At 42.9% G+C, this 27,637-nt stretch overlaps 1 protein-coding gene and 1 long non-coding RNA gene across 3 annotated transcripts in view; one reads left to right on the top strand and one right to left on the bottom strand.

Moving 5' to 3' along the window:
• The window catches only part of LOC135913786 (putative protein kinase C delta type homolog), a 725,274-nt gene that overhangs the window by 552,417 nt on the left and 145,220 nt on the right, over positions 1 to 27,637 (bottom strand). For both annotated transcript variants that reach the window (XM_070541297.1, XM_070541298.1), the window contains exon 2: positions 7,603 to 7,675. The gene's annotated coding sequence lies outside the window, so the exon portion shown is untranslated. The remainder of the gene's footprint in view (positions 1 to 7,602; positions 7,676 to 27,637) is intronic.
• On the top strand, positions 11,387 to 26,066 carry LOC135913784 (uncharacterized). The gene is made up of 5 exons (XR_010568110.2): positions 11,387 to 11,805; positions 12,638 to 12,680; positions 13,505 to 13,610; positions 16,075 to 16,143; positions 24,149 to 26,066. It is a non-coding gene; the product is annotated as an uncharacterized lncRNA (long non-coding RNA).

Below are 27,637 nucleotides of genomic sequence, written 5' to 3'. Positions count from 1 at the left end.
TAACCTTCGAGCGACGTAGGTTGTGAGTACCCGCCGTCGCGGAGTTCACGTCAACCACTAAAGCCTTGGCGACAACGTACTCATTCATCGGCTGCTCAATTTCCTATGTGCGCTCACATTCGTCGACGCCAGAGCTAAGTGTGAGATGTACATTTGTCTATCAGTCATGTTTCCACAAGCGCTTGTGCAGCAACTCGGAAATTCGTCGCCACTAGCAATTTTCTCTCAAGCTAGACATTTTCATGATGGCTAGGGCGACCAGTCTGGAGAAGGGAGCAATGTTTCATTTCTAGATTTTATTGTTGAAATAAAGTACCTTCGAGCCGTTGCTCTGAGTCATACTTAGTAAAAACGTATCTTCGTAAGCATGCAAAGCTTATGCTGTAGTCAGTTTAGCCTCCAAACTTGATCCGTACATTGGTTTAACTACATTACAATTACGAAAATATGGTAGCATTGTGCGAGGTAGGCTTTATGATTTGTTTCTAGAAGCTGAAGTTCTTGAAAGGATTCCCGGCGAAGTAAATGGAAGACGTGGTGGCAGTCAGGCAGCAGTCCATCAAAACCCTGGTGAGGTGGTCGCTATTTAAATATATTCTAGAGGTGTTTAAGAGGTGTTTAGAACTAAACAGATGAAAGCAACAAAAGTACACAAGGAGATCTCATCCATGCATTACTTTACCCCCACAATTGCTAACGCGTTCGACTGCATACTACCTAAAGCTAACGATAAATTGTCTGGCAAGTTCCAAGTTCTTCAGCGACTGAAAGTATTCTCATCGCAGTTTTTTCTTGTGTACTCAAATTATTGTTGCTTCGCGAGACGTGTTTGCCGCTTCACAAGATTGGTAGAATGCACGAATGTCGCAGCCGCTTCGCGAAACGCTGATGAGTGTCCCGCAAAATGTGCGCGATGAAGTTTGCAGCGAACTCCAGACATAGCACGGCTGCCACTGGTGCATTTAGCAAGGTGTGAGAGTGGGCTGGTCGGCATTCCATTACGACGCGAACACCCGCACGCGGTGTGCCGTCTTACGCTCGTGTTTTTTTCTAAGACTTCAATTATCTTTTCGCTTAGCTATTATCAACTCTCTGTTTTTGTTGTATACACGTGTACGGTGGCATGTATGTGTGTTCCTTGAAATTAAGTTGAGTTGGAGGCCAGCACTTGTCTTCGCCATTCCTTCTTTGTCTCTGCCTGTCCGCCGCACTGTGGGCATCATAATCGTCAGGCTGGACCTGGAATGATTCATGACGCACTGTACACAGCACAGGAGCCTATTGCTGCACGTGTCTTTAGTTCAGCGCCCACGAGCAGGGCTGTATCGCACTCGTTGCCGCGGAGTTGTTTTGCGGTGCGTCAGCTTTCAGTTCTGAATTTCGGCGTTTGCAAATTTGTAAATCCGTATTGCACATGCTAACAGAAAGCCTTACTGCTTACGCATGGGATGCTCATGTTGTGCATGCCCCGCTACGACCGAATGTGCGCGTGTAAATAAATCTGAACAAAAAGCAACAATCCGTCACCACGTGATAATGCGTTTTCTAAGACGTACAGTGCAACCCGCTCAGACCTGCTGCTCACAACGCCAAGACGAACCAACGGCGATAACGCGAATCGAGAGGTGATATCTTCTGCGCACACAGTATAACCGGCTCAAGAGGTGCATCAGTACTAAAGCCTGCTGCGAATGGGAATGTATCGCCGATATTCAGTCATCACCACTAAAAATGCAAAGCACAATAAGAAAACCCAGTTACATCTCTGTACGCCGAAATTTGAAGTGATCTGCAGTAGAATTGGGAGTCGGGCATGTTCGTAATTTTCAATTGTTAAACTGCAGCTCGCACTGAGACGAAAGTGGCAGGAAGAGAGCTTGTTTGTAATTTTTTCTTTGTATTTCGTATTTCTTTCGCACTGCGGTTTAACGATGAATCGCATTGAGTTCTGGGACAAATAATTTTGTGCCTAGTTTTTTTTTTCTTTACAAAAAGAAAGGGCAAGAATCGCAATATCCGGGTGCTGGGCTACACCGAACAAGGCTGCCATTGTGCCTTACATACACAACAGTTGTCATACTGTCGAAAAGATATCGAAAATGACCATTGTGAGCATTGTCTTTTCTGCTCCTGAAAGATTGAAGTTGCTCATCTAAGTCAAATATGACATGAAAGAGATGACAGCCTGTCTTACACAGCACTGCAAAGAATTTGCGGATGTCATTCGAAATTGTATATTGTTGTTCATTCAATGTCCTTGTCGCGGAACAAAGAAACTAGAAAGAAAAGTACGTATTTTCATCAGACAGGTAGACGCACTAAAACTCTACTGAAGCATCATTATATTTCTTAAATTACTTATGGGTAATTCAGCACAATGCGTTGGCGGGCTAGTTGGTGCGAATCCATGAATACTTTGTTTAGCGCAAAACGACAGACACAAGAAAGACGACAGCACAAGGCGCCTTGTCCTGTCGTCTTTCTTGTGTCTGTCGTTTGTGTCTTTCTTGTGTCTGTCGGCCCAAAGTAGGACAAGAGCAATTATGGAGAAGTTGGAAATCACAAAAAAGAAATACGAGTGCATGAGCATGACTTCAGTGTCACTGTAGGAAAAAAGAACGGCGGTTTCCAGGTTTATCGCTATTGCCCGCTGCATTGTATCTTTTGAGAAGACTCGGGACACGAGTAGACGGTTTATTCGATGTGCCCGTCTGATTGTAGGATGTAGGATATTATCACTTCCATTCATCCATTCCCTCTCTCTCTCTCTAAACACACACACACACACACACACACACACACATATATATATATATATATATATATATATATATATATATATGCATTAGCCCTGGCTAATGCTCCCAAGCTTAGTTCTAGTAGTCAAACATAAATAGCGAAGAAAGTTGATGGGAAAACGACACCGCGGTAGCTCAGCTGGTTAGAGCACCGCACGCGCTACTCGAAGACGTGGGTTCGTATCCCACCTGCGGCCAGCTGTTCTTTGATCTACTTTCATTATGATTATTTCACAATTTCTTTAATTCAGTTATTAAGTACAAGTAATTTCTGCTATGTTGTCGTTGGTGTATTTGTTTGTTGGCTTCTCATGATGTGATTAGGCCTAATAATTAATGAATTTCTCAAATATTATAATTGTAACAAAAAGTGTCAATGAGAAAATTGTAGAGTACGTAAGATGAAACACTCCCACACATCTTTCTGTTGCCAAATACGTGCTACATAAAAGTATTTTTCCGAACGTGAAAGAAGCCCCCAAATGCGCGTAAAATTGCCGCGCGATTGGTCTCTCGAGGCACTTTGCGTGTATGCCAACTAAAGCATATTGGAAATTAGCTGCGGCTGAAATGCATATGCACAACATAGTAAAGTATAGTGAAGTGGAGCAAAAGATAACTTGCCGCTGGTGGGGGCTGAACCCGCAACCTCCGCATAACGCGTTAGTCGCCCTGAGCTTTTCTGATGCACTTCATACTCGCTTACATAACTTCTGTACCACAGTCTGTTATTCCGTCTGGTCAGCCTTTCTGAGGCGCATTACTAAAGTCTATGTAACTTTCTTTCCTATAGTTTGTAGCTTTCCCTGAGTCATCAAACGTGCCTTCACCGCATAAGAGTAAACGAGGCCTATACACGAAGTACTTCAGGTGCAAGATGCACCCGATGGACTCGCCAATCAGCTCTGAGAGTAACACCCCTAAAGACCTGCGCGACGTTCTGTGTGACTGTTGTCGCTATACGCGCTATAGAGACACTCTTTGAAGGTGTTACTACACCTGCAACGGTATTCGAGCTTGGAATTGCCGCACATTCTCACCGGATGGCAAAGCCCTATGTGCGCGTTCCGCACCAGGAAAGATGTTGTCGTCGTTGGGGGCCACGAGGTTTAACGACACCATGTAAACATTTCTAAAGTGCATATATGTGTGTGTGCTACTGCATGCTTTGTTAAGTGCTCATCGCTGTATATATCATAATCAGTTCTTGGAGTAGTATGTCAGGCAAACTGTCAGGTTAACATCTCCAGCATATCATCAAAGCTTTGAGCAGAGAATATGATCTTTGTACTGATGTTAAGGCAGAACAGAGAAGGAATATGTGGATCTAAACAAGTAGTTTCAATAGAATGAGAATGCGGGCATGGAAGGATATTGTGATGCACAGCGTCAAATATTGCTTCTAGTCAATTTTCGCTCCTGTACTAGCCTAACGATGAGCAAGAAATCTCGAACAGGGCTTTGGGCCAAACCGCAGCACAGGGAATAAATTCAAAAAAAGACAGTATCCTGATTTTGCTCTCAAAAGTCACAAAGGTCGAGATTTCTTTCTTTTTTCTTTTGAAAACAAAGTGACGAAGAGTGCGTTCTGCTGGTGGCATGGGCCTGAAAAGATTTGCATGCAAATCTAAGGAGGAAAGACTGCAGGAAGCGGAAGCGACGCCTAGGTTCCGGCGCAAGACAGGAAATACTCACGTCTGACGCCGGAAGCACAGGTCGTATGTGACTGAATTTTTGGTCGAGAATTACCGGGTAGAAAGGCGCTCACAACGGGTGCATGGGAGAATTGCCCCAAGGGGAAAATGTTCGCAGGCGCGCTGGCATGCACGTACGTGCGCTGATTCCTGTCTGGAAGCAGCTCCGAATTGTACGTGACATTTCAGGAAAAAAAATCGAGCAATGCAAAAATCAAATGTACATGAAAGACGAAACTTTCGTGCTTCTCGCATTCAAGTGTGTATATTTCCAAGAGGCATTCCTTTTTTTTTACCGCAAAGCATTTTTTTGGCTTTTACCAAGCACGTTGCGATAGGTAGGTTACTATGCCGTCTCGTTTCGCGCTTCTTCAGTGAAAAAAAAAATAAACGAAACTCAGATAGTTGCATTGGACCAGTATACCTCCCATACAAAAGCTCGAAGTTCGCTACGCCCCGAATAAACAGCAATCTGTCGTCTCTTTGCAGAGGTGACAAGATGACGATTTGAACGCATCATTTTACTTATCAGGCGGGTGGTCATGTGGCGTTTGTAACATAGAAAAGTGCAGTCGAAGTGGCGCCCACACCAATGCCTCCTTTACTAGATTCCTGCCGCGTCAATAGTCTTCCCATTGGAGCGGAGGTTCCCGTAGTTCAGGGTAGTCGCGGCGAGACGGCACTCGCTGCCTACTCACTTCCTGTTGCGGAGGAAGTGACGATTAATAGGCTTGCACGCGCTCGACCAATGGCTTGACGAGAGAACGCGGGTCCAGCCTCCCGGGTCGCAAGAAACGTCGCTAAAATCTCGGAGGCAGGGCTACGTGATTTGGGTTTGCAGCGGCCACCGCAACTAGCATGCGCAGCCGACCCGGGTGGAGGGGAGGAAAGAGGAGAGGGGCTGGAACCAGCTTCTCGGCTCACGCGGAAGGCATCTAGTAAAAGAGGCATTGCCCACACACACCACACACCAAAAGAGAAAAACGTTCAAAATAAGAGACTGGTACAGTATAGATGGTATGCAAAGGTGAAGCGATAATCCAGTTGGCGCAGTCAGGCATGAGGCTTAAATTTTCATAGTTGTGCTGCGCAGAGAACGCCAGTTCGGTCTTTGCTGAACGTTCCTATTGAAGAAAAACTCACTTTAATGTGCAGTATATGCGTGCACAAGCTTTAGGAAAAATGGCAAGGAAAAGATGACACTGCTTTCTATTCTGCGTGTTTTCTTTCCTGCGGGCTGCTACTATCCGTGTGCCTTTTTGTTTTCATTCACTGATCAATTATAGAAAGAGGGGCCATAAACATCATCGCGGGGTGTGAATGACATTTGTTGCCATCGTCATCACCATTTCACAAACGCCACAAGCAAGCACATTCATATACGTAAAGAATAAATGAGAACGATGAAGTACGTTAAATGTGCTTACAATACTAACATACAAAAGCCGCAAAATGACGTATGACCCGTAAAACAATTAGAAGTGTTCTTTAATTTATATTCACCTTAAAGGCTAGAAGGCATTACACTAAAGGAAACCTTCACATGTTTTCGGTATTTTAGCAGGAAAGCTTTGTACAATCATCATACACAGCACCTTTTACCGCAGATTATCTTAACGTTTAGTCAATATTATGGCGCCTGTGAGATGATTTCATACAGCAATCCCCGTTTCCCCATTCCAATCGTCAGAAGAGTGGAGAGAACGCATGTATATATGAGAGGCGTTCATCAAATTCGTATTATCGCTGCCATAGATTTATAAAATGCGTACACGATAGGTATCAAAATGAGTGTGCGTCTGTCTAGTGTTACCGCAATATAAAAATTGTGTTCTATATAGTACCACGGAACACCGCTAGGCCGCCAAATAAAAAAATGCCAGCACCCATTGGGAAAGTTGAAACACGGGCCGTGATCTTCTCGCTGTACTTGAAGCGATAAGATGCCAAGAAGATTCACGCCGAGCTGGTGGCGGTGTGCGGTGACAATGCCTCCAGCTTATGACACTGTTGCCAAATGGCGCCAACGATTCAAGTGCGGTGAAACAAGCACTTGAATATTGTCACGCATGTGCACAAAAAGCAAATGGCACTACAGCAGAAAGAATACGCGTACGCCAAAGACAAGAAACACAAGAAGCCGTATTCTAGGGTAGACCGATTCACCGATCACTTTTACAACAGCCTATGTTCTTTCTGGTGAAATAGCCTTCCACAGCAAGTATTAAAGCAATGTTACCGCTTTTGCTTTGAACATTAACGCTCCTGCTTAGACTGACCGACTCCTGCTTAGCCACCGGCCGAATGGCAGCCTACTTGACTGAAGCTAAACTGCATGTGGTGTGAGCATTATTTGCGAAGAACTGATTCTAAGGAAATCGTAGCTACTGCTCTTTTGACCACCTTTAAATGCACATAATTTTAGGGGTCTCGTTCCTTCAATGCGCGGGGCCGATACACCCAGCAGGCGTTGTTTTCACGAAAATAACTTTTTAAATCTAAGGACTGCCGGTTCGTGGCTTTGGTACCTCTTATGTAAAAACAATAAATCACGGACCTTGATAGTCAAGAGCTTCAAAAATAATTTCAAGGGACCCTAGGTCATTGTTTGCTCAAAAGCAATAAAAAAATAAAAAAAAGCCCTGGGGCAAGTGCTCGCGCAACGTGGTGCATAAAAACTTTTTAACAGCCTTTTTTGCAAATAGAACTCTGAGTAGCATTTGGGGAGGCAGAACGTGTGGCATATGTCGGACGATATGCGCATGCAGATGGTCTTATCCGCTACAAAATATCATGGTAAACTAACAATTTTTGCAACCAAAATATCGTGACCATGTTAATCAGGTCTTAAAGAAAGTATAGTTAAAACAGAAACAAGGCTCGAAAAGCAGTAGAGTGCCTTGTTCCACTGATCTGTCTTGTCGCCTGTCGATTCGACAACAAAATAAAAATAAAAATAAGCTAGTAAACACGAGGAAAGTCCAGTGAGTGCTCGCGTTATACCTGCTACAGACTACTAGTACATGTTCAGATGGGTGACAAACTTTTCACAAGCAAAGATGACCGGTGGAAGGCTGCGACCACATCAAATTTTTGAAGCAGTGACTCACCGACAGGTCTTACTGTATTCCCTCGCTGTACCGCACGGGCCTTGTCTTGTGCCTTGTTCTGTATACGTCAGTCCTGCAATTAAGATGAAACACTCGTCAATTGTTCTCCCTTCTATGACTGCCCGCAGTTAAAGAATTGAATTCAGCCAGGGTCGGCTGGAAAATATTGTTTGGATTGCGCAGTTCCAGTTCACTTACATTATGGAATCTGGATTCATCCCGAAGAACGTTTCTTTCGCCCTCCAAGGTGTGGTTGACGCCATCAGATTGTGCAGTTAAATAACGCGTGTTCGTATATACCGGTTATATTACCATATCTATATGTGTGGCAACCGCCGCGGAAAACAAAAGCGCCTACCCTGAAATACCTATTATTGCTTGAGTATAAATCGGAACGTTACAGTGCTGTGCATAAATAATTACTTGAAAGTCCAGCTCTGCTCGTTGTTTCTTTTTGAGTGCTTGATTTCTTGATAATTAACGTTCAGGAGAGTCGAAGTGGGAGGCCCATACAATCATGAAATAATTGAAGTCGCCAAGCGCTGAAATCTTCAGACCACAAAGGTTCTCAGCAATGCAGCTGAAAACACAAACATCGGTGAATATGTTCAAATGTCCCGCTAAACTGGAGCACCAATATAAAGTATATACGCACTACAAGCACTACACAAATAACTGACAAGTACATAACTTAAGCTCACAAAGACAATAGATAGTAAAATGGAGAAAGTCAAGCTGATGTTCAAAAGATTTACACAATATTGAAAGACCAAGTTGGAAGAATAAAACCTAAAAGGAACAAAGGCGAGTAGAATGCTCCAATAATTGGCAGCGAACAAAATTATTCACTTCGCCATTTACCATAATATATATATATATAATCGCTACACAATACAATTTATTTCACTTTGGCAATGAACAAACTGCGCGGAACGGTTATTGCGAAAGTTAGGCTATTGCACTACCCAAACAAATAATGCCGTCTTCTTACCGTTAGTCACGTGCGCAGCAGTGATAAATTGCTTTTTGAAGCAGCACGCAGCACTAGATAGGTGAATCTGTTAAACACATTTATTATTTCTGAATTTTAGCTAAGCATGAGCATTCCATTGTGCTTTCTGTGGCTTATTTGCCTATTTATTTGCGTACTGTTAATTGAGAAAAAATCGCGCTTCTCAGATTCTCATATCAACTTTCCTTTGTGCAACGTAGACATTAATGTGGATCCTGCTATCTTACACGGGGAACACATACACACGGAAATACCTTTTTAAATGCACCCTAAAGTGGCTTACAGCGGAGAAGCCAGTGCCAAGAAAATTTGCCCGCAATTTCCTTTAAATTCTTATGCATAACGAAATCTTGGTAGAGGATATTGTGCTTTTTTTCAAGGACAACCCTGTAATATGAAGAAAACGCGGTGAGGGACTATGGCTTAAGTAAAGTTTTGTCTGCAGCATCTAACAATGACAAAAAGAAATGACGTACAATAAAGCTTTCCGATTTTTTTTATTGTAGAACAGCGCATGAAACGTCTATTGCTGCTTACAGGTGCTCAGAAAATGGATCGATTACTCTGTATTTGCGCCTCATTTCGCAGCACCAAAAGAAAGAAAGCAAACATATATAATGCTAACAAAACACCGAGAAGAAGGCTGAGCGAAGAAGGATGGCGAGCTAGCAGACTCTGGGTTACACGATAAGCGGAAGCGAGACAACGGACCTCCGTGGTCGATTCTTCAAGATGTGGACATTCTCGCCTGAGCACGGCTAAAGGGATGGGTGGAACGTCGTCAAATAGGGAGCGTGACGTTTCGTAGGGGTGGAGTTGGAGCCCTAGGTTATGCGTGGGGGTGTGCGTCTTTATTTTCAGGTTTGCTATCAATTTTTATTACCTCCCACCCCGCTGCCCCCCAAAAAATTGTGTAAAAGGAACTCAGCTACAAGATGATACAACAGCAGGCCGGCTTTATCAATTGCGCTTTTTCTTGGCGCATGATAAATATACACGGAAGTAGCGCAGTTCAATGATACTCTTTATTATACTGTAACGAACAATTAAGGGATGCAGACACAACTATTTAGTGTGGGCTATCTTGTGCCCTGGGGGTAAATAAAAAAGACTGCGGCGTTCTGAACAGGGGATCAAGAATGCCTTCCTCTTCACCTCTTGTTGTAGATGCTGACAACGGCTATCTACGATGTGAATGCGTGCGGCGAAAACACGTGCCATCATTTCGTCGTCTTTTCGTCCAATACGCCGTTGTCCTCTTGAGGGGGCGCACGAACCTGCGCGCGTTGTTTAAATATGTGTCTGCATTGTATCAATATTCTTCGTTGGTGGAAAGAAAATATAAACAGGTTTCAGTAACACTTGTAATTGTTATACAATGTTCCTGACGGTATTATGAATGCCAATATGTTTGTTATCTTGCCTACTATCCAATGGTATCGCTGTTGTGGTTCTGTCGGTCGGCCTTTCGCGGGTTGGGATCTCGCTGAGTATATTTGCGTTCACAAAACAAAAAAAGGAAACAGATGACGCGCGACCGACAGCGGATTTCGAACATAGGCCCCATGGGGCAGCAGCTCGATTCTCTAACCATTAAGCTGTAAGCGCTTTTAAAACGAAGCTTTCTTTGCCTTTTCCTTCGGCTTTCCCACTGCTGCTGCTGCTGTGGCTATCTTGCACGCTGCGTCAGGGGTGGTTAAGAGCATGGCTTCGCATGGAAGGAGCGTGGCTGAGACGCAAAGAGACGCGAGAAACTTGTTTGGACCTTCCCATCACTTCGTTTGTGTACAATTACCTCAGGATGGGCATCGCCAAATTAGCCTCTTGACAGCTGAAATTGTCCTTATGCGCACACAATAGCTTTTCTGTAGTTTCAGCGCATACATTTCTACTAAAGTGAAAGTTCAATGACTTTCCGAAAATAAGTTTCGCCATTTTTATTTACGGGGGAGCTTTTTTGCCAAAACGGGCAAACCATGGAATCATGAACTATACACTTTCCACTAATTTTCCGCTTAGTCACCACTGACATTGAGACATTTTTCATTGCGTCCAATCAGTTTGAAGAAACCACTCTGCAAAACTCGGCGCCCTGCAATGAAAGGTATTGTCGCACAGCCTGCTGCCGCTAGCATTGTTTCGGGAGCAACGTCAAGAAAGTGCGGTTTTCAATGCAGCGAACAGGTGCCTATTCGTAGCGGATAACAGAACGCCCTTCCATTGGCGACCACGCTGTGAGCACACATCTGTACGCAATCTTGATTTGTACTCAAATAACCTCGGGCACGCCGGTCTACTGCTGGTGTGGTGCTCTGCGCACACACCATTCCTCCTCGGCTGATGCTCCCTTCGTTGTTGAAGCAGCAATGAGCATGGATTCTTACTGCCATTGTTTGTTTCACCTGGTGTACCATCTTCTCTTAAATATAATGACGAAACTTACTTTCGCAACGTCCATCGTAGATCAAATCGGGCAAGAGGCACAGAAAGGATAGAATTGACGTAGTCGCGAAACGAGTGAAATGAATCAAGCCTTGCTACTCTCGTAGTTCCAACGGGGAGAGGGGCGATAGGAAAAAGGTGACGTGAGACGGCAATGAAACACTACTCCCATCGACACGACTGCGGCTACAGAGAAACTTGATAAGTGTACACTGTAAACACAAATGAGCCCATATGGGCGTTTTAACAGTTGATATGCCATTTTTCCCCTCTAGCCTAAAATGAGTACTCCCACAAGAAGAAGTAAAATAAGCTAGAACCATTATTATACCCCCGGCCCCATTTGAAGGGCCATTGCGGTTGTAAAATGGGGGGTTTTCAAGGAATAACGGTGGCGTACGGGAAAGTGGGAGTGTTGAAATACACCCATATCTGAGACGAGCCAAATAGAGAAAAGAATAACTCAGCCGTGACCAACAAGGCAGGCAGCCGCAGCGACAATTTCAGGATTATTTCTGCAGTCAGATTCGAAATATCCCGCGCAATGTGTGTCGGCGCTGTTTTTCTGTTCGGAGTGGCCGCGCCTTGGTGCTGCAGAGCGACGCCGAAAGTCGGAACTACGCGCGGAGGAACACAAGCCTTCGGAGCGCTCGCGCGCGCGCGTTGAAAGTTCAGCCATTTGTCAGCGGCTGCACATTCTTCTACCGTGGTTGATGTTTCACACTGCTTTGAACCCTCAAGACTCCACGGTAAGTGACTTTGAACGATTATTACACGTTCTATGAGTGTGCATATGTTCTAAGTGAGGAGACGCGCTGATATGACTTATTGAAGGTCTCAGTAAAACATGGCGCGACAGTTGGCCGTCTAGAACCATTTTGCGCGATCACTGTGTTTCTTCGAGCTTTGTCGTAATCGAGGTGACTTGAGTGTTTAGGGTCAAGCGAGTGTACTTAAACATTAAAATTTTACATGATGAGGGACTGTGCCGCGTCTTTAATTGGGTGGATGTGAGCATTCGACATGTTCCCCGAAGCGCAAGCCACTACCATAATAGTTATGTGCAGTGCGAGGTGAGCTAAGCTTTGCCGCCTAACCGGGGCCTGAAAATGTGGCGGCTCGTTAAGGGTTTACTGCGGTGCGCGTGTGTGAGTGTTTGTACAGCGATCATTTGAGCGAGAACCGGCGGCGCTTCTTTGTGCGCGGTATCTGCTAGCTGGCGCGTACGCGGCGCCAGTCCCCTAGCTCGTGCGATTGTGTGCAGTAGGTCGCTCACTAAGCGCGCATTGTGCAGATTTGCCAGTACGCTCCGTGCTATCGTTTGTGTCTCTTCGCGCCCACGCCGCTGATTGTGCAGGGAGTGTGCGACTGCGGCGTGTAGCATGTAGAGCCTGCGCCCGTCGACTTTGATCTACGGGCGTGAAATATCGGCGACGCGTTTGTGGTATTAAAAGCGTGTGGTGAGCTTCCAGCGGCACTACGGGTCAACGCCGCATGAACTGCCGGTCAGAGTAAAAGAAACGCTTTATAGTTCATAGTTAGCGTACTGCTTGGCGGTAACAGTGTCCTTCTTTGATTCAGATTACTGGATACGCCGTCACTTGAACCTCGGCGGCCGGAGCAGGTGAGTACCAGTGGCGCCGGCACCTCGGCGGCCAGAAAACGATGCCTGTGCCGTGACGGGATATATCAATTTACGCGATAGAATTGCCGGCGAGGGCTCATACGGGCGCGTCGCTCCATGGCTGTGTTCTTTGCTGGAGGCCGCCACTACGCCTGCCGTGCACATACTACGCTACATCTATACAGTCTATGCTTGTGCAATGTTGTTATTCAACAGCTGGCGCTGTGCACTGGATACCTGGACTTGTTTAATGTTTAATTACTTTGCGTTGCGTTGCGTATTGGGTACAGATATTGAGTTTTGAATTCTAGGTGCCAAATTCACACAAAAAAGTGGCGCTTTTCAACTCAGGATCATATCACACATCATAGCATCATCCTATATTGCACGAATATTATTAACAAAATTTCTACTGCTGGTGAAAAAAGAAAGGCAGACCGATCAAACTGTATCTGTGAGAAAAATGTGCTTGGTCTGCCATCGTCTATTATAAAAAGGTAATACCTTGGTATTCAATGTCAGTAACACTTATAAGTTATGCATCCTTTTGTGTGAAATAATTTGTCTTAGAAGCCATTCATTGTAAGGGATCAGTAAACATCTCATAGCTTAAGTAGTGCATAAGTGTATGAGTGAGGCAAAGGTTTTAGTTTGTAAAGAACAAAGCCATTAAAGTATAAAATTTTGGCAAGCTTAGTTTAACAATAAGCTGACATATATACAAAACCTAATGTAGCAGCAGATGCTTTCCAAGATAAACTGGCGACCAGCTTTTTCGTGTTCCATGTGATCATCGTAGTGTCAACTTTTCTCTTTTATTTCAGGACTGTGGTTGCGGCCGTTTCGTTGCCAGCTGTGAGGATGAAGCAGCTTCATAACCGGAGATCAGTCGCCTCCCATCAGTTTCCCTTTTCAGCAATAGAGGTCTTGGTATGCTCTTACCTAGAGTTTACTTTTATTATCCTATATGTTTGAAGTGCAATGGCTAGTTTAGCGGCATCACTTAGAGTGATTGGTGTGACACCTGTTCCATGGGTTGATGCAGGTTATCCCACGTAACTTTAGCAAACTTAAAAAAATATGCATGTGCCACCTAGCTGCACAGAACCCAGGTAATGTTGTTTCCTGTCTCTTGAAAATACTTAGATTTTCTGCATTTTGCCTAATTACCTAATTATTCTTAATCAAATAATCAACTCAGATATTAGATAAAAAGTCTCAATTATAAAATTGTAGTGCAACATGAACATTTTCCAGTACAGCTTTTTGTGGCTCAATATGTGCTACATAACGTGTTTGTAGGAGCATGAAAGAAGCCTGAGAATCCCGCAGAGTGCCTTGAGTGTGTGTGTGACAGCACCTGTGTTGTGTTCTTCCTTCGGTCCTCGTCTTTTGCGCTGTACAAACATGTCGACCTCAAATAGCCAGTCCCGTGGCAGCTTTGCATGTATTTGAGTGTGTGCCCTGTATAGGCATGTGTGTTCCAGTAAGAAAAAAAATACTGAAGGAGCCTAACGTGATGTATTTCAGGACAAGTGTATGATGTAAATTACTATGTGAAAATAAAATAGGAAACCGAAACAAGACTTCACAGTAGAGATATGCAGGTGTGTGCATCAGCATAATGACGAAACCCTCGTGCAAGTTTAGAAAAATATTCATTAAGTTAGTTTCTGTCATTCTTCTCTGTCACATTATTATTGCAAAAATGTGCTCTCTAGTATTGCACCATTAAAAACACAGTTCAAATACATCATTTGCTGGCACCTTCGCATTCATAGCAACATAGAGAGGAATGGTTAAAAATTTGCTTTGCTTCTCTGACCTTCATTTTTGGTCCTTCTCATGTTTGCTGAGCTTCTTAATGTATCATAGACACCCTCCAGTGTTTACAGGCAGCTTGAGCACATTATGCCAGATTGTGAAGAAACTGCAGAGGTCGCAGTGGCTATAGCGGTGCCCGGTACATGCAAGTTTCTTGCATGATGCATTATGCTCACTATCAATTAGATTAAGTTATCATTTTAGCAAAAATCTTCGTTTTCCAGATATATATCAATGTGTGTCCAAAGAACTGCACTTTTTAAAAGAGTTGCTCATTCTCTAAGTCTACTGTTCGGTGTTGTAAAATGCATGTATGTTGGACAGCATAGTGTTTGGCCTTCACCTGAAGGTAGTAGTGGCCCATTTGCATGTGCATAAAGCTGCAGTAAGCCAAATGTGAAAAGATAAGGGCTAATACGATACAGTCATGTAGCAAAATTTACACATCAGCAAGCTGTTTAATGCAATTCCTATGAAAGTAAGCAAAAATACAAGAATGTGCTTATATGATAAACAGTACCTATGTTTCAGGTGCATGGCCTTCTACTGCCATATTCCATAACAGTTCATTATTTAACACCTTAAAACTGTTGGCCCTGTTTATGTCTAACTGCTTTAACTTCGAAAATTTTCATTGATTGCACTATGAAGGTTTTGGCCGTGACTTAAGTCACTGCCAGATATAAATTTATAGTTGTGGCCGTCCTATGTGTGATAAGAAACATTTTGGAACCAGGTGACTGCTATGCAGTATGCTAAGTATGCTTATTAGAACAGTCATTTATATTTTCATTGTAACCATGTATAAAATATGTATGTGCACATCTCAAAGCCATAGACTGTGTAATTTTAATTGAAGGTGTTATTTTGTGGAGTAGGTTTTTTTGTAAGCATTCTCTATAATTTGCACTACATTAAGGTGTAGTGAAGCCAAGCGAAAAATATTGTCAAGACAAAATGGCTAAAGTACATCCTTAAGAGTCTTAAGCGCATTTGGATGACTTTACAGCATGTAGCAAAACAAGAATGGGAACTGAGGTGCTTAATTTTTGTTCATTATTACCATATGGCACCAGCTTGCAATGAAGACAAAAGAGGAAGAGAAATGAAGTGCACCAAAGGGCAACTCTATCCTGATGGGAGCTGCATTCACATCAGCATGGTGCATGTAATCTTTGAGTTATAGCAGCAGCTGTCCACCTGTTCACTTTGTTGCACATTTGTATTGTTTATGTACTAAGTCTGGCCCTGGAAGTGTTAGGCAGTGCCACTTGTGGCGTTGGTGCGGCATGCAACACATCCTTCTAACCACACGTGTCATGTATTATGTGAACCTAAGTTCAATTCATGTAATGCACAAAAGTTCCATTTGAAAAGGATGTGCCATATTTGTCACCATTGCCATGAGTAGCGCTGGCTGACAGTCACAGGGCGAGACGTTAACCTTGCTCAGCTATTATGCAAAACTATTTTACATACAAATGTAGTAATTAGTATACATGCCAAAAGCCTCACAGAATAAAATTTTTGATCCGCATCTTACAACGATTGTTATTTTGCTTTACCTCAGGGTGCCTTTCTACCGGTGTTGCATCCTGTGACTGACCACTCCAACGATCTTGGCAGAATCGTTACGCAGGTGTGTTCTTTTGTGATTCTCTGTACTGATATTTTGTAGTTTACGTTCGATGTAAATGCACAGATCGAATGAAAAACAGGTTAAAAGATGAGCTCACAGGCACTGTATCCAAACGTTCGTGAGGAAGGAAAATCTTTGTTACAAGTTGTAATTATAGCAACACAAGAGAGTGTGCACATCAAACCACTAGTACCTAGCAAGCCTTATACACAGCATTATACCGTAGAAGCCAAAACATCAGGCGAAAACCTGTACTAAACTAGGGACTGTATTAAAACGTTTTGGAGGCTTGAAGTATTTCTTGGGTTACTCGGTCTAATTGCTTGAACTGAACTGACGTGTCTTGCAAAACAGTTTGCATTTGCATTTGATACAATCTGCAGCAAGATCTGAACAAAGGGCTGCAATACTGTAAGGGCTTCCTATTGAAGTAGCAACCAGTCTTCCCAGTGTACTGCAGCCTCAGGAAAATGAAATGTGGCACACTGCACCACATGCACACACAACAAATTTTAATCCATAAGCATCTTTACACTGTGCTTGTACAGGACTGGGCAACTGGCTGTTTGCTCGTGACTGAAACAACTACGTACATCAAGACTGTACTGGGAAGCCACTATCTTTTTCAGTTAGTGTAACAGTCCATAAACATATGGATTTACATGAACATTTTGTCTGCCACACTTTTCATTGTCGTTTTTTTGCGCTCTTGCTTTGATGGCTAGGAGACATTTCAGGCTCGCTGAAGAGACAGGTAGCCCAGTAGCTGCCCTCACAAAGTTGTTATTTTAATTTTTAAGAGCCAACTTGCTTTGGACAATGCTGAATAACACATCAAAAGGCCCGGGATTACTGACGAGGTTAGAATGACTTTGAAAGAAGTTTATGAGTGTTCTTTTTTAACTCTGATCTGTCTGCTGAGATCAAATCATGTCAGCTTTTAATGAAGCAACGTTCAGCTTGGAAAACTGCAAGGCTGTGTGGCCACTCAAACAACATCAATGCTTCAGCTAGCTGAAGTTGCTCCATGACATCAAGGCAGAAGCAAATGACATGGCAAAGGAAAGGTTGATGGTCAAAGGGCTCTTAGTGGCTATTATGTAGGTTCAAGGGCTATTGCACTGAGTAAGAAAATGTGTTCCCGATACAGCGTGAACATAGTGTTAATGCTGAAGAACAAACTGGCACCACCTGCCTAGTCCTACACAAACACGTGCACAGAAAGGGACGCCTGTTGGCCTTGAGGGCCACTACTAGAGAGATCAGCTGCTATCGCTATTACATAGAATGTGACATTAGATGACTATAGTTCACACCTTTGCTGCAACTCGCTGGCTGGGCAATTGAAGCCTTGATTGTAAGGTTGAAAAGTTTCAATCTCAAGGTGGCAATTTAGTTGCCAACTCTTACAGCATGGTTCACTACTCAGTGATGCAGTGCTGGACGTATTCGACCAAGCCTGGTGCGAGTTCTCATGAGTGCCTATGTTCAGGCTGCCGCTAGATACTTAGTTGATAAAGTCACTGCAAACGAAATATGGTCATCGAAAGAGTCATGAAAACGATGCACGCAAGGTTTGTAGTGTGCTCACTTGGTATGACATTAGTCAAAACACCCTGTGTAGATGTTCCAAAAGGACTTCTTGGGCATGTTGGTGCTTAGATTTCCTAGGTATACTTTGTGGCGCAAAATACATTTCTTGAAAGGGACAGAAAGGAAGACAGTGAAGTGCCAAACTACCAACTGTTTAATGACAGCCTGAACAAACGTGTAGAAGAAAATACAACTTCCGCTCAAGCGCAGGGAGCCTAGGTGTGACAGAGCAGCATGGTCACGATAACATACTTTGGATGAAGCACATTTCTGCGGAAAAAAGCACATTTCTGCACATTTCTGCGGAACTGCAAGGGAGTTGTTGGAAGCATTTTATATTAAAAAGAAAGGGTCTGATTGTGTCAGCGATACATCTATCGTACTATATTCCGCAGAAATATGCTTCATCCAAAGTATGTTATCATGACCATGTTGTCACACCTTGGCTCCCTGCGCATGAGCGAAAGTTGTATTTTCTTCTATACGTTTGTTCAGGCTGTCATTAAACAGTTGGTAGTTTGGCACTTCACTGTCTTCCTTTTTTCTGTCCCTGTTCAAGAAAGGTATTTTGCGCCACAAAGTATACCTAGGAAACCCTGCATAGAGATGCTGGCAGAAGTGCAGCAGATGTGTGGATTGAGGAGAAAAATATAAGCTGTTCAAGTTCCACATATAACAGACTGATAATAAATCGTCGTTCAGCAAGAACTCTGACAAAAGGGGCAAGCCGCACTCCCCACGACAAATGCTATAAAAACAGTAGGGTTATCGCAGCAAAATTGCCTATAGCTCTTTTGTGAAAGATCATGCCAACTGAATAACTAATATAAAAGCATCAAGTTGCTCCAATAAAAGCCTTTGTTACACTACACACCAGACTGGGATGTAAGGTCTAGGTTGTTTTGGAGCCAAGATGCCCACAAGCAATGCTTAAAACATGTAAACACTTGGAAGTAACTGTGAATAAACTGCCGCCATGATTAAACTGCTGATTAAACTGATTAACACTTCACAGCTGGTATCACACAATGTTGTTTTCTATGCCACGGAAAGATTACAGCACGTGGGGGCCACAATTATTCTAGAGGCCAATACAGACAGGGTGCCAGCAAGCATGGACTAAAGATTTTCCATGTGCATTGATGTAGTCTACCACATTTGGTTTTCTTGGGGGCACAGTCATATTGGAGTAACAATTTTCTGCCTGAATATTCATCGCAGGGAGCACTGCAGCCAGCTAAAGCGAGTTTCTTGTTCACACCTTGCCACAGATGTAGACTTGACCCGCTTTTCTAGGCAGATTTGTTGGGTTCAAGAAAGAACACAGAGTAACTTAGGAACTTTATTTCTTCTAGATTTATGGTGTGGGGCCAGGTGTTAACCATTGTTTTAAAAATTTGACCAAACCGGGAAAGATTCTTTTTTGAAAGTCTTCTCATATCAGTTTAATATACTAGTCCCTGGCTTAGTATGCGTGCGTGTGCTGTGGCTTTTTCTTAGTCTGTTTAAAAGGTCGTTTTCCTTTTGAGTGTTCCAGTCGCAAGGAAATCACAAATATATTTTGATTTCAGCAACCTTTCTCACATTACATAATTCCTTTACATGTTGCAACCAAGCTTATTCTTTAAACACATGCCTTTCTCTCAGCATGAAAAAAACATCTTAGATAGACGAAACAAGGCAAAAATGGCTGCTTATGCATTTGTATGATATTCGAACTGAGAGGGGTGAGAAGTAATAAAATGTTCTACTTTCATAATTTTTCTACCATGTGCATAACATTTCTCACTAGGAATGAAGCAATGAATAAAGGGAAAGTCAGACATCCACCCGTTCGTAGCAATTGCTACAAAGGAAACCCATACGGATTCCTCGAAAGAAAGGCCTCATAGCTGAAGAAAAATTCGTCCTGGTCCGGGACTCGAACCCGGAACCACCGCCTTTCCGGGGCAGCCGCTCTACCATCTGAGCTAACCAGGCGGCTAGCAGATGGCAGGGCGAAGTCGAATTTGTCGACAACACAAAGCAAAGGCAAGAGTTTGACGTAGTAGTTCTGCGGAAACCCGCAAGGTGGAGAGAAGTAATGAATAAAGGGAAAATTAGACATCCACCCGTTCGTAGCAATTGCTACAAAGGAAACCCATACGGATTCCTCGAAAGAAAGGCCTCATAGTTGAAGAAAAATTCGTCCTGGTCCGGGACTCGAACCCAGGACCACCGCCTTTCCGGGGCAGCCGGTCTACGATCTGAGCTAACCAGGATTTTCCCTTTATTCATTACTTCTCTCCACCTTGCGGGTTTCCGCAGAACTACTACGTCAGACTTGCCTTTGCTTTGTGTTGTCGACAAATTCGACTTCGCCCTGCCATCTGCTAGTCGCCTGGTTTGCTCAGATGGTAGAGCGGCTGCCCCGGAAAGGCGGCGGTTCCGGGTTCGAGTCCCGGATCAGGACAAATTTTTCTTCAACTATGAGGCCTTTCTTTCGAGTAATCTGTATGGGTTTCCTTTGTAGCGATTGCTACGAACAGGTGGATGTCTGACTTTCCCTTTATTCATTGCTTCATTCCTATTGAGAAATGTTATGCACATGGTAGATACATTATGAAAGTAGAACATTTTATTACTTCTCACCCCTCTCAGTTCGAATATCATACAAATGCATAAGCAGCCATTTTTGCCTTGTTTCGTCTATCTAAGATGTTTTTTTCATGCCGAAAGAAAGGCATGTTGGGGCGAGCAAAAATAGCATGTGCAATAAAGATAAGCACAGATGTCCCGTCAGTGTTGCTGTCAAACAAGAAATTGTGATATTGAGCGACTGAGCAAAATAACTAAATGTGTGCTTGCCGAACTATAGCTGGCATTTGCACCTTGATTGTGACTTAGCTACCAGAAGAAATTTGTTTTGTCTTGTTCTTTTTCTGTTAAAATTTAGTTTTTTCTTTGTTTACTTTCATTTGGGTTTTTGTAGCTATATCATGTGCACATGTGACCAATAATGCCGTCTGGAAGTTAGTGGTTGTTGGTATTTCTCACTGCCTGTCGTTTGTTCAGTGTGTACTAAAGTCTAGAGAGCACCAACCAGTATAAACCAGTGTGTTGAATTTGTTTTCTTGTGTTAGTGCAAATGATCTGGCTGGTTATGTGTCCAAATAAACAATTAGATTATGAAAACAAAGTTCATCAGAACATGTCATTTGTTTTAGTTATAATTACCTTATTTCAACTGCAGAACCCACATGTTCAGGCATGTAGATTTAAGTAGAACAAGTCTTTTTGCGATTGTTAGTTCTGAACAGGTGAGAGCAGTGCTAAGGACACAAAGTGAGTCCACATGGATAAATGGCATGGTGCACTGTGCACGGACCTGATAATTGATGTGTTTTTGCAACAGAGAAGCAAATAAATATCTAGTAACACCTTGTCAAAGGCACGAAAGCACATAAAGAGGCAGGGGTTGGCCACATACAAATGTGCCTTAGTTGTAGGTTTGTTAACAAGCATGCCACTTTCCTGTAACTTCAGAATACAGGTGCTGCACTGACACATACATCTCTTTTTTGTTATGCGAAGCATACTAGCCGCACAACCACGCTCTTCCTTGCTGCGCCGCCCGCGGCCGCGTAGCTACCATATGACGTCATAACAGCTGCAAAAGCGGAGGCTCAACTCGTGCACTTGCTTGCGGCCGCGTAGCTACATAGCCGGGTCTCAGCTCGTGCGCTCGCCTGCATGAGTTGTTTTTTCGTCTAGCCGAACCAAATATAGCCAAGCAACAGCAGTTCACCAGGATAAACAGTGGTTCAACAACTAAAATAAAGGCTAGTATGCTTCGCATCCTGGGCTTAACCTTATTTAAGCCACAGCCATTTTTTTGTGGGATTTGATTAGTTTCGGGGTTAATGGTTGCTGCTTTCGCTAACATGTTGCACTTGTGATATTCGGGACATCATCTTTACTATTTACAGTGTATGTACCCTAATGGTCACATAGTGGTGCTTAATCGTGAAGGCTCTCATTCAAATATTGCCTGGTCTACATATGCTTTTCTTCATGCCAAAAAAATAAGATATACTACGTTTGTGTCAGAAGGAAAGAAACTGAGTGGTGTCTATTATTGCACATAAATCTATGCTTAGTTGCGTTAACATTTTTGCATAATTTCAGCAACTTATTTGGTGCATTTCTGTAACATTCACACTCTGGCTTATCCACTTAGGTGTAACAAATAATAAAGGCAGAAAAGTAAAGCATTGCAGTGGATTTAACCTACTGCTGTTGATTCTGTTACCCTTTCGCAGCTTTTCTTTTTGCAAAAGCATATGTACAAAAGCACGTTTTGACCAAATAGGCTGCTGTTTGCGAGGCTTTGCAAGCACCACTATAACGTGACAAAAGCAGTGTGGCCATTTGGTTATACAAATTCTGGTGTATTGGCACCACAAAAAGTAAACGAAGAAAGATATGTACGCATGACACAAGCACCGGCTCTCAATTCAAGCTTTAAAATAAGGAAACGCAATATTTAATAACAGGTGGAAACATTATGTGATGATATCTGTTAAAAGAAATTCTTTATGCAGTGCAACTAATGGATAACTGATGCATTTATCATTTTTTTAAATGTTGCAAACCACAATTACCTTGCGTGTTGTCAGGTCATAATACCTCGCTATAACGCAAGTTTTGTAGAACACAGGACCGCGGTCACATACTTTGCAGCATTTACCATTGTGTGAGGGAGGGTTGTTTCACACAGATGACTCATACTGCCTCAATCTCCCTGATTTCGCATTAATAGAGCATCCCATCTGTCCGATGTAGGCACGGCCTTGTGATGGCAGCAGACTACGCAACGCTTGCGGCCTAGCTCACTAGATGCATATTGTGCTTCAAGCCACAACCAACCTCTTTCTTTTTTTGGCTTCTGCCTTTTGTTGCAGCACAAAACTCTCCTAACAAGGGCCTGAGAAAAAGGATTTGCGCAACTAAATCAGGCATGAATAGGGAATATAATGAATAAGATGATGAAGTAAAGAAGTGGTTGCAGCTGTTTCGTATGCATTTGGGATTTTCGTGAGTAATTGTGTAGCTGGTCCTTACAGGCAAACATTTTTTTTTGTATGAAACATGTGAAGAGAGATTTGCTCTGATGAGAAAAAAAAGACTGAAGCCAGGAAAACAAACTAATTTGTTTGTTGCGTGCAGCACAATTTGCAGGCGTTGCTCTGTGCAACGGAGGTTATGTACAGTCTGCCATTCCTATCCAGTCATGCTTGCATTGCATAGACACGCATTGTAATAATTTGAGATTGAGGCTAATGAAGTTTGTGTGCAACAACTCTCATCCGCACATTGTGATGCACTGCAAAATAGCGTGGTTCGTTCCAGTGTTCTTCGAAACTCGTTGCCAGAAATTATGAGCAAATGTACATAAGATAATTAAGCTTTGGCAGATTAGCGTGAAAAGGACGAATGCATCGGTCATTCTCAATTAAATTGCACGAAGAATTTGTTTTTGAATTAATAACGTTACTACGTGTTGTATATGTCTGTTTTCATATTAAAGTCAGAGTTGAGGTTAAGCACTTGTGTCCTGCATGTCTTTGTCTTCGTTTGCTTCTGTGGTGCCATTACACCAGAGTAAATCCATGACAGGAGCTGCCAGTCCATGCAGTTATACTACATTGGGCTCAGTACGGCTGGCAGCCTGAATGTGACGAGTGCGAAGTAGCAGTAGGAACTTCAGAAGGGTAGAATTTTGTGTCAGTTGGTGGCGCATGTTATAGTATGGTGAAGCGCTATAGATGAAACAGTGTGAGGCGAGACAGATGGGAAAGTACTACAGAGAACTGTGAAAGTTTACTGGAAAGTTTCGCTGCAGCAGGACAATGCATGCATTATCCTGGTGCAGCAAAATTTGCCAATGTTCGTAGTTGTCAGTAGCACTTCCCCATCTACATTGCACTTCACTATACACTAATAGCAGTAACAACAGCAACCAACTGACCCAAGCAATAATCAATGCCCACAGAATTGCCAAATTGTAGGAGAAATGTTTCAGTGTAAGACATGTTTTGTTAACTGACAAGTAAACGGCACACATATCTGCAAACCGATGATCAGGTGCATTTTTCATGCACATACATTATTTCGTACAACTGCTTCCTGCTTTGGTTTTTTATGGCTTTTAGGAAGCATTCCAAAGTACTTAACTGTTTGAATGTTCTAATAATAAATCTAGTCAGCCAGCACTATGTGTCATTACTGTATACGCCCTTACTTCGTCAGTGTCCTTCGCGCTGTTCCCAACTAAATATGAATAACCAAATAACCATTTTTTTTAAATTTTTAGGTTATGAAGAGAATACTCTTAATATGTAATTAATTAGAAAAATTTTCTCAATTTTAGGAAGAAGTCCGGCTGGCCCCAAGCCTGGTGTGAAATGAAGAAATGGCACTCCACATCAATTCATGTTTACTTGTCGTCATAACCAGTCTGTTAGCTTAATTTTTGGTTCTTCCTATTGAATTCTCAAGAAAGGTACCAACTCTGTCATTCATTGAAAACTAATTTTTGCACTTGGGGACGCAGCCATGCACAAAGCCTTTTAGCTCATTAATATTTTTATTCTTTATGAAAGTGCAGCTCCTGCGTGGAGCAATGGGTTGAATAAGACGAGGGTAATTGAAAAGATGGCGACATTAATTGTCAACAGTTGTCCAACAAAAAAAAAGTCTCAAGCTGGAGCCAACATCATTGCAAGGAAACCAAATGGCTCCAGCCTGAGACATTCGTTGTTCAACCTGGCAAGTCTCCTTGTCGAAATATTTCCTCTAGCCTGAGACCTATATCCACCCTCGACCAGCAATACACCCATACATTTGGCAACCCATGGCAAGGTAACAAATTCACATTCAAAGAAAGAGAACGTAGTGTGCACCCTGGAAGGTAGCATGAATAGTATTTTATTTACTTAATGAAATGCAGGTTTGCTATCCAACTACTTTATTTCGATCCCCATTTTATAACTGGACAGCATGGTTCCTCAGAGAGAATATTTATTCGAAGATCACACAATTTTGCTCCTGTATGTCCGTTAAATCTGTCCTGGTTGCTACACTACCAGCCCTGTCTGCAATTGCATAGCAGTGTTTTCAGTATGCATCCCAATTCAAAAGAATAGTTAGGCATCTACCTCAGAATGTCTGCTACTGCATTGCAGCTTGAATTCTATATCTAGGTGGTGACTGTGATGCCATGTGCTTTTTAAATAAGACCAATATGCTATCTGAAGTGCAATTAAATGCAATCTCAAATGACCTCAGCTCGGGGAATGACATGATTGGAAACCAATGTGATCAGGAGGATTTGATTTCTGAAAACAAGGCACTTAAACATGAGAAACCAGTACTAACCTCGTCTAAAGATGCTGTTATTGGGTATGATAGGGGAGTTACTTGTTCGTGGCTGCATTTGCAGCATGTTAGATTGCTGGCTTTATATATTGCACTGGGTACAGTGAAATGTTGCTGTTTGCAGAATATTCAACTAAACATGGTAGCCATGCTAAAGTGTCCATGCAGAACACAACTCATCCGCTATTAAGGACTGCAGTGGAACCTTCATAAACGAAAATCGCTTAAGCGAAACTGCCGCTCAAACAGGACACCATCCTGATGGTTGGCTGGCTCTCTGCAATGTCTCGCACTAAATAGAATGCCTGGTAAATGGAACCAATTTCCCTGGCCCCTTGAGGCTCCATTCAAAGAGTGCCCACTGTAAAAAATATAGGGGGGATCCTGTTCGGAACTTTCGCAAATCTAGTCGTAAACAAAACTGCATTTCAGTGGGAGTGAAATGCAAAAGCACCCGTGTACTTCGATTTAGGTGCATGTTAAAGAACCCCAGGTTGTCCAAATTAATCCGGTGTTACTCGCTATGGCACGTCTCATAATCAGCAGGTGGGTTCTGGTTTGTAAAATACGGTTTATTTTTAATAGCCTGCTCGGAAATACAGCCCAATAACTACATTAAATTATGTAGCTTGTTTGTGTGAGTCCCAATTTCTTAATTTAGTACTTTGACATTTATCATATTTGTGTGCTAGTCCATGCAAAATACCACTGATCAGCCTCATTATACAAGCCACTGTTAATTTAGAATGGCTTAGTCAAGCAACTTAAACTTACAGCACAAACACCTAAGACGGACCACAAAAGGAACATACGACACATCGAGGCTAATAACTTCTTTATTTCTTCGTCGTCGATGCAATATAAATCCTAGACCACACTACCGTGCAGGCAATCAGATTACATTACAGAGATCTGCCAAATTATCACATAAGCAGACGTAGGAAGTCAAATTCAGATGGGTGCAGGGACAAAGATATCTCACTGATGCAATTATCGCCTTGCCTTTTTATGTGGTAGGCCTCCATGGTAAGCCGCGCATGCTCATTCTTGCTTTTGCCTAGAATCGACGTCCCGTCAAGTTGTGCCTCACAATTGTTGCGAGAGTTTATATGCGCACCAAGGTGCGCTGCTCTATCTACATTGTTGTTTACTTTTTGCGCATGTTCCCTGAGTAGCTCATTGACGCAATGCCCTATGATAGCCAAGCTATATCTTACCACATGAGAGTGGAATGGTGTAAACCACGCCGACAGCGCACGACACGTATGAAGCACTATGCCGAATTTGGCCTCCTCCTCTGTTATCTCCGCAGGTGCGTGAGCATAGCTTTAAAAGCTTGTTCGGCGAAGAAAAAGCCAAAGGAACACTATGCCTGCAAGCTACTCCCTTGAGTTGATAAATGACCTTATGTATTTAAGGGACCATGCAGGGAACATGCAGGGAACATGCGCAAGAAAGTAAACAAGAATGTAGGTAGAGGAGTGCACCTTGTTGCGCATGCAAACCCTTACAACAGTTGTGAGACACGACTTGATAGGACGTCGATTCTTGGCAAAAGCAAGAATGAGCATACGCAGCTTGCCTTAGAGGCCTACCACATAAAAAGGCAAGGCGATAATTGCATCAGTGACATATCTTTCTCCCTGCACCCATCTGAATTTGACTTCCTACGTTTGCTTATGCGGTAATTTGGTAGATCTCTGTAATGTAGTCTGTGCGGTTGTGTGGCCTAGGGTTTATATATGCATCGATGACAAAGAAATAAAGAAATTGTCAGTTAGCGCCAGTGTGTGCCGTATCTGCCTTTTGTGGTCCGTCTTAGGTGTTTGCGCTGTAAGTTTAAGTTCAGAATTATGTACCAACTAGGCCCAAATGGAGTTTTACTGTTAGTCAAGCAAGCTCAATATATAGTCTGTGCAAAAGTGTGGAGTGTCAGTGCAAAGTAACAGTTCAAACATATGGCTATGTAGTTACAGTTCAGTATGGAACGAGATAAGATTTCTTAGCATTTTTTTCATTTGCTAATTTCATTGTGTTAGGACATGTAGAATACTAGTAACTGTCATGCATGCCTACAATGTACAGTATTCTTTTTTAAAATCCAGACAATTATTTTACTGGGGCAGAAATTTGCTTTCTTTTGGGCCCGAAAGTGAACATATATTTCTTACATTTGGTGTTTAATAAATTTTCTTTGCTGTCAGTGTGTGTCTCATGCATTTTTCCTTTCAGCAAGTAGCAACTGATCTCGAAGGCGTTTGCTGGCCTCGGAGGCAATTCCGGTAACTAGCATTTTCGATAGGACGATTGTATAAAAGCTTTGCAACGAGGGGCTCTGTGATCAGCGAAAGGAAAAAATGAAGACGGGCAGTGACGGGTTCATTCACCATTGGACCACGTGTGCGCGTGACTTGGTCGATTCAGCGGTGGCCGTGTGCCGTCGATTGGACCACGTGTGGCGAGCCCGCGGCGAAATGCTTCG

This window comes from Dermacentor albipictus, chromosome 6, assembly GCF_038994185.2.
Source record: "Dermacentor albipictus isolate Rhodes 1998 colony chromosome 6, USDA_Dalb.pri_finalv2, whole genome shotgun sequence".
In the NCBI taxonomy this organism is placed as follows: domain Eukaryota; kingdom Metazoa; phylum Arthropoda; class Arachnida; order Ixodida; family Ixodidae; genus Dermacentor; species Dermacentor albipictus.
This window is presented reverse-complemented; position numbering and strand designations above follow the sequence as displayed.